The sequence below is a fragment of the Fukomys damarensis genome, unplaced genomic scaffold, assembly GCF_012274545.1.
Source record: "Fukomys damarensis isolate Sample0158 unplaced genomic scaffold, DMR_v1.0_HiC HiC_scaffold_14, whole genome shotgun sequence".
Lineage (NCBI taxonomy): Eukaryota > Metazoa > Chordata > Mammalia > Rodentia > Bathyergidae > Fukomys > Fukomys damarensis.
This window is the reverse complement of record NW_022900926.1, coordinates 34466609-34479986: the sequence shown is the minus strand read 5'-3', so window position 1 is coordinate 34479986 and position 13378 is coordinate 34466609. Positions and strand designations below refer to the sequence as shown.

The following is a 13378-nucleotide window of genomic DNA, read 5'->3' as shown; positions in this document are numbered from 1 at the left end:
ACACTGGCCGGACAAGCAGGCAGATCCGGTTTAGGACAACCCTGATCTAGAAACATTCCCTGTACAAGCTGCCCGAGGTTCTGTGCTGTGGAAAGTATTCCAGCTTGAAGACCTTCGCGGTAAGCCCCACAGGTTCTTCCAGAACCTTCCTTTCCCTGCTCGTGAGCCAAAGTTGTTTGGTGGTTTTACCTGCGGAGAAAATCCTGTCAACTAGGCCAGTGGAGGCCATTGTTGCTTTTAAATTTTCTCTTTCAACCCATTTCCTTCATTCAGCCATCCTCACTTTCTCTCCTGCTTTTCCCAGCCAAATACTTTATCAGGAAAGATTTCCTAGCTCCTATCTCTGCATTTATGCCCTGTAGAGCCCCTTGTTCCTGTTCGCAGCCACAGGTAGGGGAGCCACCTTCTGATTGCCAAATCCAAAGCAGGCCTCCCTGCACCAGACCTCGTAACAGCTACTGCCTCCCGGTATTCTCGGCTGCCTCTTCGTCCTCTAGCCAACCTTTGAAGGTTCCGGAGCCTCATACTTCCATGCCAGGCCGCTTTGGATCTTAGTGTTAAAATTAGAACCTATTTTAACCCTCAGAGCTGTTGTCAGCACCAGATCCTGCCCCGGGAGCAGTTACTGCAGCGTGCGACCACCAGAGGGCAGTGGTCTGCTGGCTTGAAGCGGGAAGGCGGAATGTGCGTACTGCACAGCCGCGGCAGAGTAGGCGCTAGGGTAGTTTAGTCCACAAAAAGGGCTCCGCTGGTGGAAGGTGTAGGGTTTGCACGCGCTTGCAGTGTCCTGTAACCAAAACGCCTACAAAAACGCCGAAGGCCTAGGAGAATGAGAATGGGTGATTACCAGACCTCGCAGGCGGCTTTAAGCACGAACTCCGCTGCCCCGCTTTCTGCTGCATTTCTTCTTTACCGTAGATGCGTGGTGCAGCCGCTCAGCTGCCCTGCACTCTGGGTCTGGATGTCGGGCTGTGTTCGCAGACGCCCCGGCCTGCTGTGGGGCACACGTGGGTGGGGACGTGGGGGGCAGTGTTTAGGAGTCTTTGAACAGAGTCCTGAGCTTTCTACGCCAAGCCGAGAGGTGGAACCCAGGCTCTTTTTGGTTGGGATGGCGTTTTATTGCTCCAGGGCAGAATGGCCCCGGATGGAGAGAAATGGCCACAGCTTGGTCCAAACGCTCTCTGAACTCTTACATACTGAGCGCTCTGGACCTGCACGAGGTGTCTGAGCAGGAGACGCTGTGGTCCTGCAATCACAGAGGCCAGAGGTGGACGAGATGAGATCTGACCTTGGGCTATTTGTTTCTCATGCCTTTCGGATTAACTGCTCTACTGAATAATTTCTCAACCAGGGATGCATATTAAATGTTTGTGGTGTTATGACCAATCAGGAGTTCCCTAGAGAAACAGAGCCCAGATTTGGTTTATTTAATTGTGGGGCTGGCTGGTGGAGGGCGAAGTCCACAGGGTTGGGCCACCTGGACATGGGCTGAAGCTGCTGGCCATGGTGGAATTTCCTTTGCATCAAGGAAGCCTCAGCTCTGCTCTTACAGAGTGAATCAGGCCCATCCAGGATCTCCTCACTTAGAGTCAGTGGATCGTCGGCTTGGTCGCAGCACTTTCAGGGAAACACCTGGCTTCCTATTTGATTAACTGCAGCTAATGGCCAAAGCTGACACATCAGAAAACTTGATTACACCGAGGAAACCTTTGGAGAGGAAGAAGCCTGAGCGGCACCCTAAACCAGTTGCAGATGAATTTAAGTGGGTGGAGCCTGGGGGCACCTTGGCATTTTTCAAGCTCTCTGGACTATGCTGATGCATATGAGGGTTAAGAACTGTGAGTCTCCTCAGTAATGGTGTTCATGGGGACTTGGAATTTGCTTTGAACCACTAACCTTTGTTTACTGTGTTGGGTCACCTGGAGGAGGCAAACTCCAGCTCTGCCTGCTGTGTTCCAGGTACGTTTTGTCATGGTCAGTCTCACTGCCATCATTTTCACAAAAAAAGAAAATGGGGGAATAGGCCCTCTCTGGCCAAGTGGCCGTTACCCAAAAGCCACACCTTGCTGCCTGATTATGCAATCTGTCTGGTTTGGCCTCCTCTTTCCCATCCCAGGGCATGGCATGTGACCAGCTTCCCTTGCCAGCACAGGAACCAGTTCCAGCCAATGTGGCTCAGGCAAAGTGAGTGCCAGTCTTTGGGGTTATAATTCTCTCAGAGAGGCAGCAGGGGGGTGATGAGAGCAGGAATGCAGCCAGGAAGAACCTCGAGTTGGAAACATACCCTTCTCCACCAGAGGAGACTCAGAAACTAGACACAGTATGGGCCCTCAGTGCCACCGTGCAGCCCTGGGACCATTGCCCAACTGCTATCATAAGCTGTTTGCTGAGAACACCTGCTCATTTGCAGAAGATGCAGCAGAAAAAGTGAAAGAATGAGTCTGATTTGGTGTTTGAGGGACTCATAGTACGATTTTGGAGACAGAAGATTGTCAAAGGTCTGGCAAAGCTTGGACCCCTGAGGGCTCTTGTCCCTCCACAAATAGACAAATCCCTGATCTACCACAGACTCCTTCCAGAAACAGCAGTTCATCTTGGAGGAACGTGCGAGGCCTGCCACACTACAGCCATTCCCTGTCCCAGCACAGGAGCTTTGTGTTTTCTCAGTCCGTGGTGGAGTCCCAATTTCTTTCCCAGCCTAGAATTCTCTCTCTACCCTTCCTTCTTAGCCTGTCTGTCCATCCTCTGTCAGACCTTCTCCAGCAAGACTGCAGCAGCCCCAGTCAACACTACCCTCCCAGTAGCCCAGACCCCTTCTCCCAGTGGCCTTGGAAAGTATCTGATCACAGAAGGGACCTCATGGAGGGGCCAAGGTGCCCCTAAACTTGCAAAGCATGTTTCTTCCTAATAAATACATTCTGAATCATGTTCCAAAGTGTCCCAGTTGGCTAAAAGTCTGCTCAATGACAACATTTTGCTATCTCTTATATATGCTTCTCAGTTTCCTTAAATATGACATTAATCTACAGGACCAGTAATAGAAGTCAGGGAACACTAACAGCTTTGAGTTTGTACCCTCTCTGAAGATAACCAGTTTGATCTGCTTGACTAAGGTGAGGTCGTCTTTTTCTATTTCTGGTAATCACTTCAGTCCTGTGTCCCCCAGTTACAAAGTGTCCTTTATCTCTCCTTAAGACATTTTCGCAAAACAGCTGCTGTGGAACGGCAGGCTTTCCTCAGTGCAAAGAGGCCTGTATTGCTTGCAGTCAACAAGCTGAGATTAAAGCCAGCATGACCAGTCAACTCCTGACAGGCCGCAAAATTTTCCACCATCATAATTGCTTTTGCGACGGCGTCACTGTTGCAAACTGTGCCCCTGATGTTCAGTGCATCTTTACTTTCATCATTCCAGATAAACTTAAAACCATGGTGGCAGTTTATTTTGAGGGAAAACAAAGGACAATTCCTGCCTCTCCAGTTGTGACTCAGTCTAGGGTCTAAGGCTTTCAGGGGGGATTTGCATTCAGCCCCATAGGCTACCTCTTTCCCTGGGGAGTCTTAGCAGCAGCTCTGGAAGCTAAAGTGAAATAAAATATTTGCCAAAACAAGCCCCCAGTGGACTTTCTAGGGGGAGGGTGAGCTCAGGTGGCAGTCCAGACTCACCTTTCCCCTGAGTGGGTTCTTAATTGGGTTTCCTGGGTTATTTGTCAGAACCATCTGAGCCCAGGAAATTGCCACATCGCATTCTAGAAAACAAAAGCTTAGAGGATCTCTCTTTTCCAGGCGACAACTTGGCCTGTTCAAATGTACTTACTCTGTATACCAAAAGCCATAGGAGATTGAGTCTCTCTGGCCCCAGAAGTCCCAGTGTTACCACCAGCAGCTACTTGCCTTAAAGAAGAATCACAGCATGATGCTGCTAAAGTTACTGCACAGGGTGACAGGCAGATCACCTAGCCAGACAACAGCTGATCATTTTTATTTGGCAGCTTCTGAAAACGGCCAGCCTCTCCTGCTGCTCTCCTCCCTCGCTCCCATGCTTGTCTGTGAAGCTGTCCTGGAGGACAGGCTTGGGGAAGTCTCCCCTTGGGAAAATAAGACCCCTTTCTGGTGGGCTCAGGGACAGTTGCCAGAGCTGACTGTCTCTCTCCCGGACTCCGGGAAGCTGGGTTACCCTGGCACTCAGAAAATGAGGTCACAACAGCTCCTGTCCTCTAGAGTAGCTTCTGAGATTCAATTCCAGTCTCACTTAGCTCTTTTAAGCCTGCTCTTGGCTTCTGTCTCACGTGCCAAGTTGGAAATCTGCTCCCGAGATTGTTTCTAAGAGCAGTAGGCAATGAGAGGTTTGGTGGGGAGACATGAAAAGTAGCCCCAGATCTAGAACCTGAGAATTGGACAAAAATGTAACTCTGTTCTGGGGTCCCTGCCTCAGAATTCCTTAAGGGTCTGTTGAGGGCCTTGGGGAAAGATTAAGGCTTCACATCTCAGAGCTTCAGCCCCCTGCGAAGCTAGCAGTTGTTTGTAGGCAGATTGAGAGCTGTCTTGCTGGACACAGACAGAGTGGAGACTTTTCTTCTGTCTTCCTAGGGGAGCTTTTCAGAACTTTTCCAAGAGCCTTTTCAGCTGTGGTTTAAATCCAGAGCCACAGCATCAGGAAGGAGAACATTTGCTTTGGCACCTAGCACTTCCTATTTGGTCCCAGCTCCAAATGTATGGAATTGGGCTTTGCGCAGAGGTGTGCAGCATTAATTCTCTGTGGCAAATGGACAAGTAGAGACAGTGTCTCCCCAAGGACACGCCGTTCTTACTGTCCAGGATGCCTCCCTTGCTGCCTTGAGGCTTAGGATAGTTGCCCACAGAAAAAAATTTGATGAGAGATTCGTGGTTTGTGTGATGGAGGATGTTACAAATTCTATACTGAAATTTTTCTTGCGAATATTTTTCCTTTCAGAATTAGAAAATATATAGTGTGCATTTGTGACATCTGTTCAAAGGAAGCGTGAAGAATGTTGTTCACAAATCAAGAAATTAAATGTTTTCTTGAGGCCTATACGCTTGCCGCAGGAGGGCTGGGTTTAAACTGCTCTCTAAAAACGTACAATTTGACAATTAATTTACTCTCTTATTTTTGGCAGACAAGAGTGGTGACTTGCCAGTACTCATGACTTACTGCAGCCACCCCCAGACATGTGTTCATGACTTGGGTGCCATGAAAGTAAACAGTTGTGCACGTATCCAAGCCATCAGCTCCAGCTTTCTCCCCCACATCCTTGCCTGGGGACACACACAATGGATTGTCACCAAGCAGCCACTGCCGTAGTAGACAAGCAATCTCGTTTAGCTTTGAGCCCTACAGTGCCCATTTTCCTGGGGAACTGGCCCTGTGACACACTGGAGCGGGTCTTCCTTCTCTGCAGCCCTGATGGGTTCTCGGAGACCTGAGAACCTCTCACTCTTTATCTTTCATCCCTGGGTATTCATTATCTCCTATCTCTGAAAGGGGTGGTCACCAGAATTAGTCTTCATATTGAAATGATTCATGGGATTTTTTTCTAGGTTCTTTTATCTATCTTGTACTTCTTGGTGTTTTCATTGACCTTGGCAGGGGATGAGCCTGAGCAAGAAGATGTTTTAGAATAGAGGTCATGGAATCAAGAGCTTTCCCAAGGGTGATGACCAGTACTTCAGCACTTCTTCCTTCCCATAAGCTTACTTACAGTTGCTTCCACTTCTGTTTAGTGTAAAAACACTAAAAAGGAGAGTAGTTCAAGTGTAGAGGGTGTCATTTTAATACTCCAAGTAGTTGGAATGCTATTTTTTTAAAAAATTGGAGTCCTTTTTAAGTGGAGGAATAGAAGAACCTCCTGCCTCCCTCACCAGAGCCTCTGCAGACTTCCCTGATTTCCTCTGATCAGACATAGATTTTTCAACTTTATGGTGGTATAAAAGCACACATCTATACTCATTCTGTTTTCCACTTTCAGTGTATCACTCAATAAATCCCTTGAGATACTCAGCAATTTATTATAAAATTGCCCTTACGTTAGATGGTTTTTCCAACTGTACATTAGTAAATGGAAGTTTTCTGAGCACCTTGCTTGTTTTATTGAGATAAGGTCTTGTTACGTAGTTCAGGCTGGTCCTGAACTCATTATGTAGGCCTGGCTGACCTCTAACTCACTGTGATCCCCTGCCTCAGCCTCCTGAGTGCTGGGATTATAGGCGTGCACAACTACAACCAGATCGGAGCATGTTTAAGGTAGGCACAGCTAAGCTATGGGGGTGAGCATGTTAGGTTTGTTAAATACATTTTTTACATATCATATTTTCAATTTAAGATTGGTGTATCTAGAAAGAACTCCCCATAAGTTGAGGAGCATTTGTATAGTTCTCACACTACACTATGATTATTTTCCTACTAACGTTATCTACTCCCTAAACTGAACTCATGGACTTGGCATGCATCCTTTCCTCAGTGTCCAGCTCAGCGTCCAGAACATGCCAGCGCTCCAGAGTACACACTGAGAAAGTGTGCAGCACACTTTGTCTTTCTTTTTCAGGAGTGGGATTTAAGGGAGTGGGATTGGGCAAACAAATGTGCAGCTCTGGACTTGCAGTATGTGCTCCAGCCTGTGCTGGCCAGCCGTGGCCCCTCTGGGTCTCTCGTGCACCTGCCACTGGGACTCTGGGCACAAGCTGGGTAACAGCAAGGGAAGTCGGCTATGCCCTTACCCTTACCTGCCAAGTGGTCAGTGGGCCAGCTGTCCTCTCAAATGACATCCAGCCATTTCCTCTTCCACTGACTCGGTGCAGCGTGGGTGGAACCATGTGACCCTGCCACCAATAACCTCAAGTGTGTCATTGTGAGGCCAGACGCTCTCCTCTTCTTCACACCGAACAACACATGCCTTTGTGTTTTGAACACTCCCGGTACCAGGCCGCAATTCTGTGGGACAGGCAAAGGATCTTTTCAGTGACCCATCCAGAGGGGAACCTAGAGCTTCCCACACAGCACTTTAAGTCCATAGAAAGGGCACAGAGTGGCTGACTCTTGTGCTTAGGTGGTGACTCTCCCTGATAGGATCCTCAAAAATATCTGCTCCATATGCAGAGGCACTGGATTGGTTTCAACCAATACAGGGAGTGCAGACTGGAAGAAAATTACATTTCTTTTTTTGCACTAGCCTTTAATTAAAATGTGTCATTTTCTTGAATTATGAATACAAGCAACAGTAACCACAATGTCTGTGATATCACCACAAACTGTGGGTATCTACATACTGCCTTACTGGGTCTCAGGTAGCCTGCAACATCTTTTATGTTCACCACTTCTTTGAAATTATGTAGCTCATGGGCCTACTGCTAGATCTTGACTTTTAGTGCATGCTCTGTGTGTTAGAGTTCTCTAGAGAAACGAAAACAATGTGCATGCATGCATGTGTGTGAGAGTATGTGTGTGTGTGTGGGTATGTGTATCATTTCTTGATCTAGAGCCCAGCCTCTGGACTTTCCTGCCTGTGCTTGCCATCCTAGGCCACTCTGCTCCAGTATCAGTATCGGCTCAGAGGCCTGTGGAGACTGAGAAATCCTTGCCCTGCCACCTTCAAGCTTGAGAAATAACTGATGGTATGGATGGTTCTAAGACCCCAAGGGCCAGTGGCATATGTGCCTGCCAAGGGCAGAAGAGGGATGCCGTGGCTCATTCAGGTAGAGATGACAAAGTCATCTCCTTCCTCTTCCTTTTTGTTCCACTCAGTCCCTCAGTGGATTGCATGATGTCCACCCATATTGGGTGCTCAGTCTACTAATTCACATGTTTTTCTCATAGAGAAGTATCCACAGACACACCCAGAAATAATGGAACCAACCATCAGGGCATCCCGTGACCCAGTCAAGTTCACTCTTAAAATTAATCATCATACTATATCATGAGCTTGATTTTAAAAAGGTATTACTACTGCTGTATTTCAGTATTGGTAATTCCATATACCTGAGAATATGCATGTCGAACATTGTTTTGAGAAGCAAAATAAGGCCACTAGGTAGTCAAAGCGACTCACAGAACCAAAAAATATTAAGAATCTCTGAGATCCACTCTGCCGTGAGGCCCCCAAGCCTTTGTCTGACTACTTCTTGGGTGGAAACAAATCCTTCTCAAAATAATACCTTCTATTTTATATTCTTTAAATACACTTAAGGGAAGGGTGTGTGAACCAGCTGCCTATGTTTCCCCTTCAATTCTAATTCATTTTGCTTTGCTTCCTCCTCTGGAGTTGAGCACTGCAGATGTATCCCCTTTGCATGATACTGGGCCCTGTCAAGGAGGAGCAGTGGTTGGACCAGGGTAGGAGGAAGGGCCTCCTCTCCCTAGCATCCAACACACTTCCTTTCTTTTTGCTTTGCTTCCCTTGGCATGGCCATCTAGGGAGTGTGGACCCACTGCCGGTCTTGCAGCAAGCTTCAAAGAACCCACAGTTCTCAGTGAGGTCCTTCCTGCCCTGTCTTGCCTATCAGCCACAGCCCACTGATGTTGGCAGTTTCAGAAGGATGCCAGTCGCCAGCCCGAAAAGTCGGGCTGTGATAGTTAGCGGGTTGTGTCAACTGGAGTAAGAAACACCCAACTAAACTGGATCAGCATAGTTTGGTTGTGGCTGAAGGGATTTATAATGAAGACAAAAACCGATCCCGGGGAGGCTTGTCACCCGGATGGTGTGAAAGGGAAATGAAGAAGGATGGCTCACTTCTGTTTCTTCCAGAGGAGCTCTGATCTTCACCTTCACCTTGGGCCTCATCTTCTGGCTTCCAGCTGGGACTCCACAGCCTTCAGCACAGACCCTGCGGCATCCTCATGGGGACTTCACGGGACTCTACAGTGAGCTCCAGGCCTTTGACTGGATCCTTTGTATCTCCAGTGTACAGGCAGCCTATTGGCATCCTTCAGTATCTGACGCCAGTCTTGTGAAGTCTTATATTTGTAGGTCTTGCACTAAATCTGTTTCTCTAGTAAGCACTGATTGATACAGGGGCTATTTCCTGCCCTGTGATTAGGACCAGTTCTTATCTGAGCCAGTTCAGGAAATAAATCTGTGACCCACTGGGCAACTTCCCTAATAGGTCTTGAATTCCAGTTTGAGGAGGAGGTCTCTTCTAGCAGTTTTCTAGGGCTGCCAGTATTACAGTATTACAGACTGGGTTGTTGAACAGCAGAAATTTGTTGTCCTGCAGCTCTGGGAACTGTGCATTTAAAATGAAGGCGTTGCCGGGGATTTAGCTCAGCGGTTCCTCTGCCTGCCTCACAAGTGCAAGGTTCCAAGTTCCATTCCCAGCACTGGAAAAAACAAAAACAAAACAAAACAAAACATGAAGGTGTTGTGGGTGGGGATTTAGCTCAGTGGCACCACACAGCCTTGCAAGCTCAAGGTCCTGAGTTCAATCCCAAGTACCCACCCCCAAAGATGAAGGTGTTGCTGTGGGAATGGGGATAAAATGATCAAGAGATGATATAAATCTGTACCAATTCCCCAAAGTGAATGTAATTATTATGTATTGCAAACATATAATAAAATTTTAGAAAAGATGAAGGTATAGGCAGAATTTGTTCATCCTGAGGGCTAGAAGAGAGAATGCGTTCCATGCTTGTGGTGGTTTGTGGGTTATCCTTGGCATTTCTGGGCTTGTGGAAACATCACCCTGATCTCTGCCTTTATCATTACATCACATCCTTCCTGTGTGCACTTTGGTTTCCAAATTTTTCTTTTTATATAGGACACCAGTTCTATGGATTAGGGGCTAACCCTGTTCCTGCACGAATGTACCATAACATAATTATTCACATCTGTGGAAATTTATTTCTAAATAAGTTCATCTGAGTAGGATTTTGACATATGCATTTTGAGGGACACAATCCAATCCATAGGTCAACTTTCTTTGTAAATTTGCTTTTTTTTATTACTCTCAGTCCTAGATTCTTTGGAGACACATCTTGCCTCTTTATAGCTAACACTGTTGTTAGTAGGTTATTATTCTCTATGCCTTACATTTTCATCTAATTTGGTCTTATGTTCTCTCACAAGGGAGTGACCATAAACTCAAGTTCTGTCTTGGATGGGGCACCAGAAGATCTGAGGGGGCATCATAGAGTTTATGGTGTGCTTTTACAGGATTCTTTATTCTGGTGGAAGATCTAATATTTGAGTATCTGACCCATGTCCAGGTGTCTTCTCCCAGGAAGCCTGTTTATACTGATAGGAGCCTTAGTGGTTCTGGTATGATCTGTGCCCACTTTTTCCTGGACCAAGGTAGCTACTACTTCCTAGCAGAGGTCTAATCAAGAAAGATGTTACCCTTGGGTGTGTTGGTCAGGCCACATACAGAAGAGATGAATTGGTGGTTTATTTATATGCTTGGTTTTATTGGCATTAACAGCTAAAGTAGCTCCCTTAGAAAGATGGAAATGGCAGAGGAGCATCATTGGCTGAGTTTGCTAAATTATAATAACTATCAGTGGCCAAGTAGGACCATATAATCATGCTTATCTTTCCATACTTGCTCAGAAATGAATAAACGCATATAAAAGCAGGATGCATTCATATGTTCATTGTTTGGCAAATGTAAGGACATTAACTCAGTACAAATTTGAAGTGGAAAAATTCTTGGTGTCTTTGCTGTTTCCCTATGAACTGGCAGTTGAGGACACAGGAACCTTTCTACTTCCCTAGTCATCACTGGCATGATGTTCTGTTTGACACAGCAGCTGACTTTCACATACAGCAAGCCAGTGATATGAGAGGGCAAGGTGAGATCATGGTACCTTGGGAAACCTGGCTTCAGATGTCACACACTGTCATCTGTACTGCGTTCAATCTGCCCCTTGGGTTACCCCTGGCTCAGGGCAAGGACTGTACATTGGTAAAGACTTCAGGAAGCAGCTACTGGAAATTCTTGCAGAATGCAGCAGGAAAATGGGAGAATAGGCTGCCTCAAGAGAAAACAGAAGAGCCAAGAAACAGTCCAACTCAGCTAAATAATCAAGTTTCAAGATGGACATTTGCGGCAAGTTTAAAAAGCAATCAGCCTGGTCCGGGGATTTGACTCAGAGGTTCTGCCCCTTGCCTCTCAAGTGCAAGGCCCGAGTTCCATCCTGGGTACCCAAAAAGAAAAAAAAAAGCAGCCACCCCAGATTGTATGAGGAGAATAGGGAATTCTTGGATTGAGATCTCTAGGAAAAGAAAAATAGACCATCTGATATCCTCATGCTTTATATTTATTGATGTATAAACAATATTATATACAAACAAAATGAAGCCTTCATTTTATAAAAAGCTATAAAGAGAAAAGAAACAGGGTGATTATTATTCCAGGAAAACAAAACACTGTGCAAGAAATAAACCATAGTGGTAGTAGATTAGTTGGGGTTTGCGGTGGATATTATTTATACAAACATGCTAATATCGATGCATTCATTGACTTAGTGAAAATGGAATATAACTAGGGGGAGCAAAGCATGAGAAGTAGTGGGGGTAGAGAACATAAGAAACCTAAATCTCCATTTAGAATAACAGAAAATCAATAGATAATATCCAAGTTTTGAAAAAATTCATATAAGCATACTGGTTAGAAATCCAGAAAAAAAAAATCAGGCAAATCTGTTAAAGAATTGAGAGTGATCTCTGAGGGTCTCAGGAGTGGAGCAGAGCAGGAGTAAGGTAAGGGACAACTGTTTCTTTCTAACTTGTTGTTGTTCTAAATCATATAATCCTGTTTGGTGTTCTTTGTCATATAAAAAAGACTCATTCAAGCAATATGTATGAAATAGAATGTCTATGAACTAGCAGCTCCCATTTCTGAATGTCTATATCACTCTTCAAACTTATTGCAATATTTATGGCTGCAAATATATTTAGAGAATAAACTGCCACTGCAGTCCAAACAAAGGTATTTGGCCCTCTCCGAAGCCCTGGCTTCCACCCCGAGCTGCAGGTCCTTTCCTTTCCTTTCTGCCCTTCTCTGTATTTCATGGCCCTTTCCCCGGGAATCTCCTTAATGGTTCTTCCTTAAGATTTTAACTTGCTGTCCTCACTCCCACTGCTCTCTCTAACTCAGGGGGAAAAAAACTTTTTCTGCTTAATTCTTCTGGCACTTCATGTATTACATTTTAAACTTTCGCCTTGTGTTACTTGGGGCTGTGTCTTAAGTACAAGATCTGACATATTTATCCTACTTAGGCGCTTCTAAATTTCAGGGGCTCCAGCGCAAGATAAATTAACTCTGTACAAAGAGGAAAGAACAATGCTCTGAGTCGTGTCTTTGCTGCCCCCTATAGGTGGACACTGGGACTGCGTGTCCCCTTGCACCCGGATCGATATTATTTTTTAATCTTTTTTTTTTCTTTCCTATTTACTGAGTGATCACAAGCAGCCAGTGGCCCTCCTCAAAAAGTAGCCCACGGTTATGTGTAATTTTTAAAAAGTCGTTTAAGAGTGATTGCTTAAAGGTCTTATTAAAATTACTGGGAAGCCGGAGGCTCCTAGCTAGTAGTCGAATGAACACTTTGGTCAGTAGAGGGCTCTCTTCAATGCTTCCAACACGAGGCCGTCTAACAGCAAGCAAGTCTCCACACTGCTCTGTCACTTTTTATCATATTTGGTAGAGTTTGAGTTAAATATGCTTAATTAAAACATGCATAGGTAAAATATCCTTAAAGCGAAGACAAAATTGCATAAAAATTTAAGGTGGAGCCAAAAAACCTGCAAGACCATCATGCTTGCTATTTATTGGCCAGAGCTCTTCTTTTCTCAGAGCAGAGGTCCCCAAATCCCAGGCCACAGACTGAACAGCGCTGTAAGGCGTCAGGGTGCGAGAGAGAGAAGGTTGAGAAGGGACACGGACTGTGAATTGCGCATGCGCATGTGAGGGAGCTAGGTTTCCACTCCTTTGAATCATCTCACCCCCATAGCTGGAAAAATTTTCCTGCACAAAATTGGTCTCTGGTGTCAATAAAAATGTCAGAGAGCACTGTTTTAGGGCATTCGATACCTCAGGAAGCGAAGGCGTGGCGGTCAACCCTTGGAGGGCACACCCTGCCATCCTGAGTGGAGCTAGACAGACGAGTCACTAGAATGAAGCATAAAAACACTAAAACTTCTGTGTATAGTTACTCTTTACATTAAAAATAAAGTATTTGCTGAGCACGGTAGCACATGCCTGTAACCCTAGCTACTATGAAGGCTGAGGCAGGAGAGTCACAAGTTTTGAGTCCAGCCAGGGCAACATAGTGAGACCTTGTCTCAAAATAAAAACATAAAAAGGGCTGGGGTTGTAGCTGAGTGTAAAGGCCCTGGGTTTAATCCCAATATCAGAATTAAATATATATATATAT

General features: G+C 45.7%; 1 long non-coding RNA gene across 1 annotated transcript; it reads right to left on the bottom strand.

Annotated features, from left to right (window-relative positions):
* Positions 1-892: 892 nt before the first annotated feature.
* LOC104873090 lies at positions 893-9070 on the bottom strand. Its single transcript, XR_783354.1, has 3 exons — positions 8742-9070; positions 6739-6946; positions 893-994 (listed from the first exon to the last, which is right to left on the bottom strand). It is a non-coding gene; the product is annotated as an uncharacterized LOC104873090 (long non-coding RNA).
* Positions 9071-13378: the final 4308 nt, after the last annotated feature.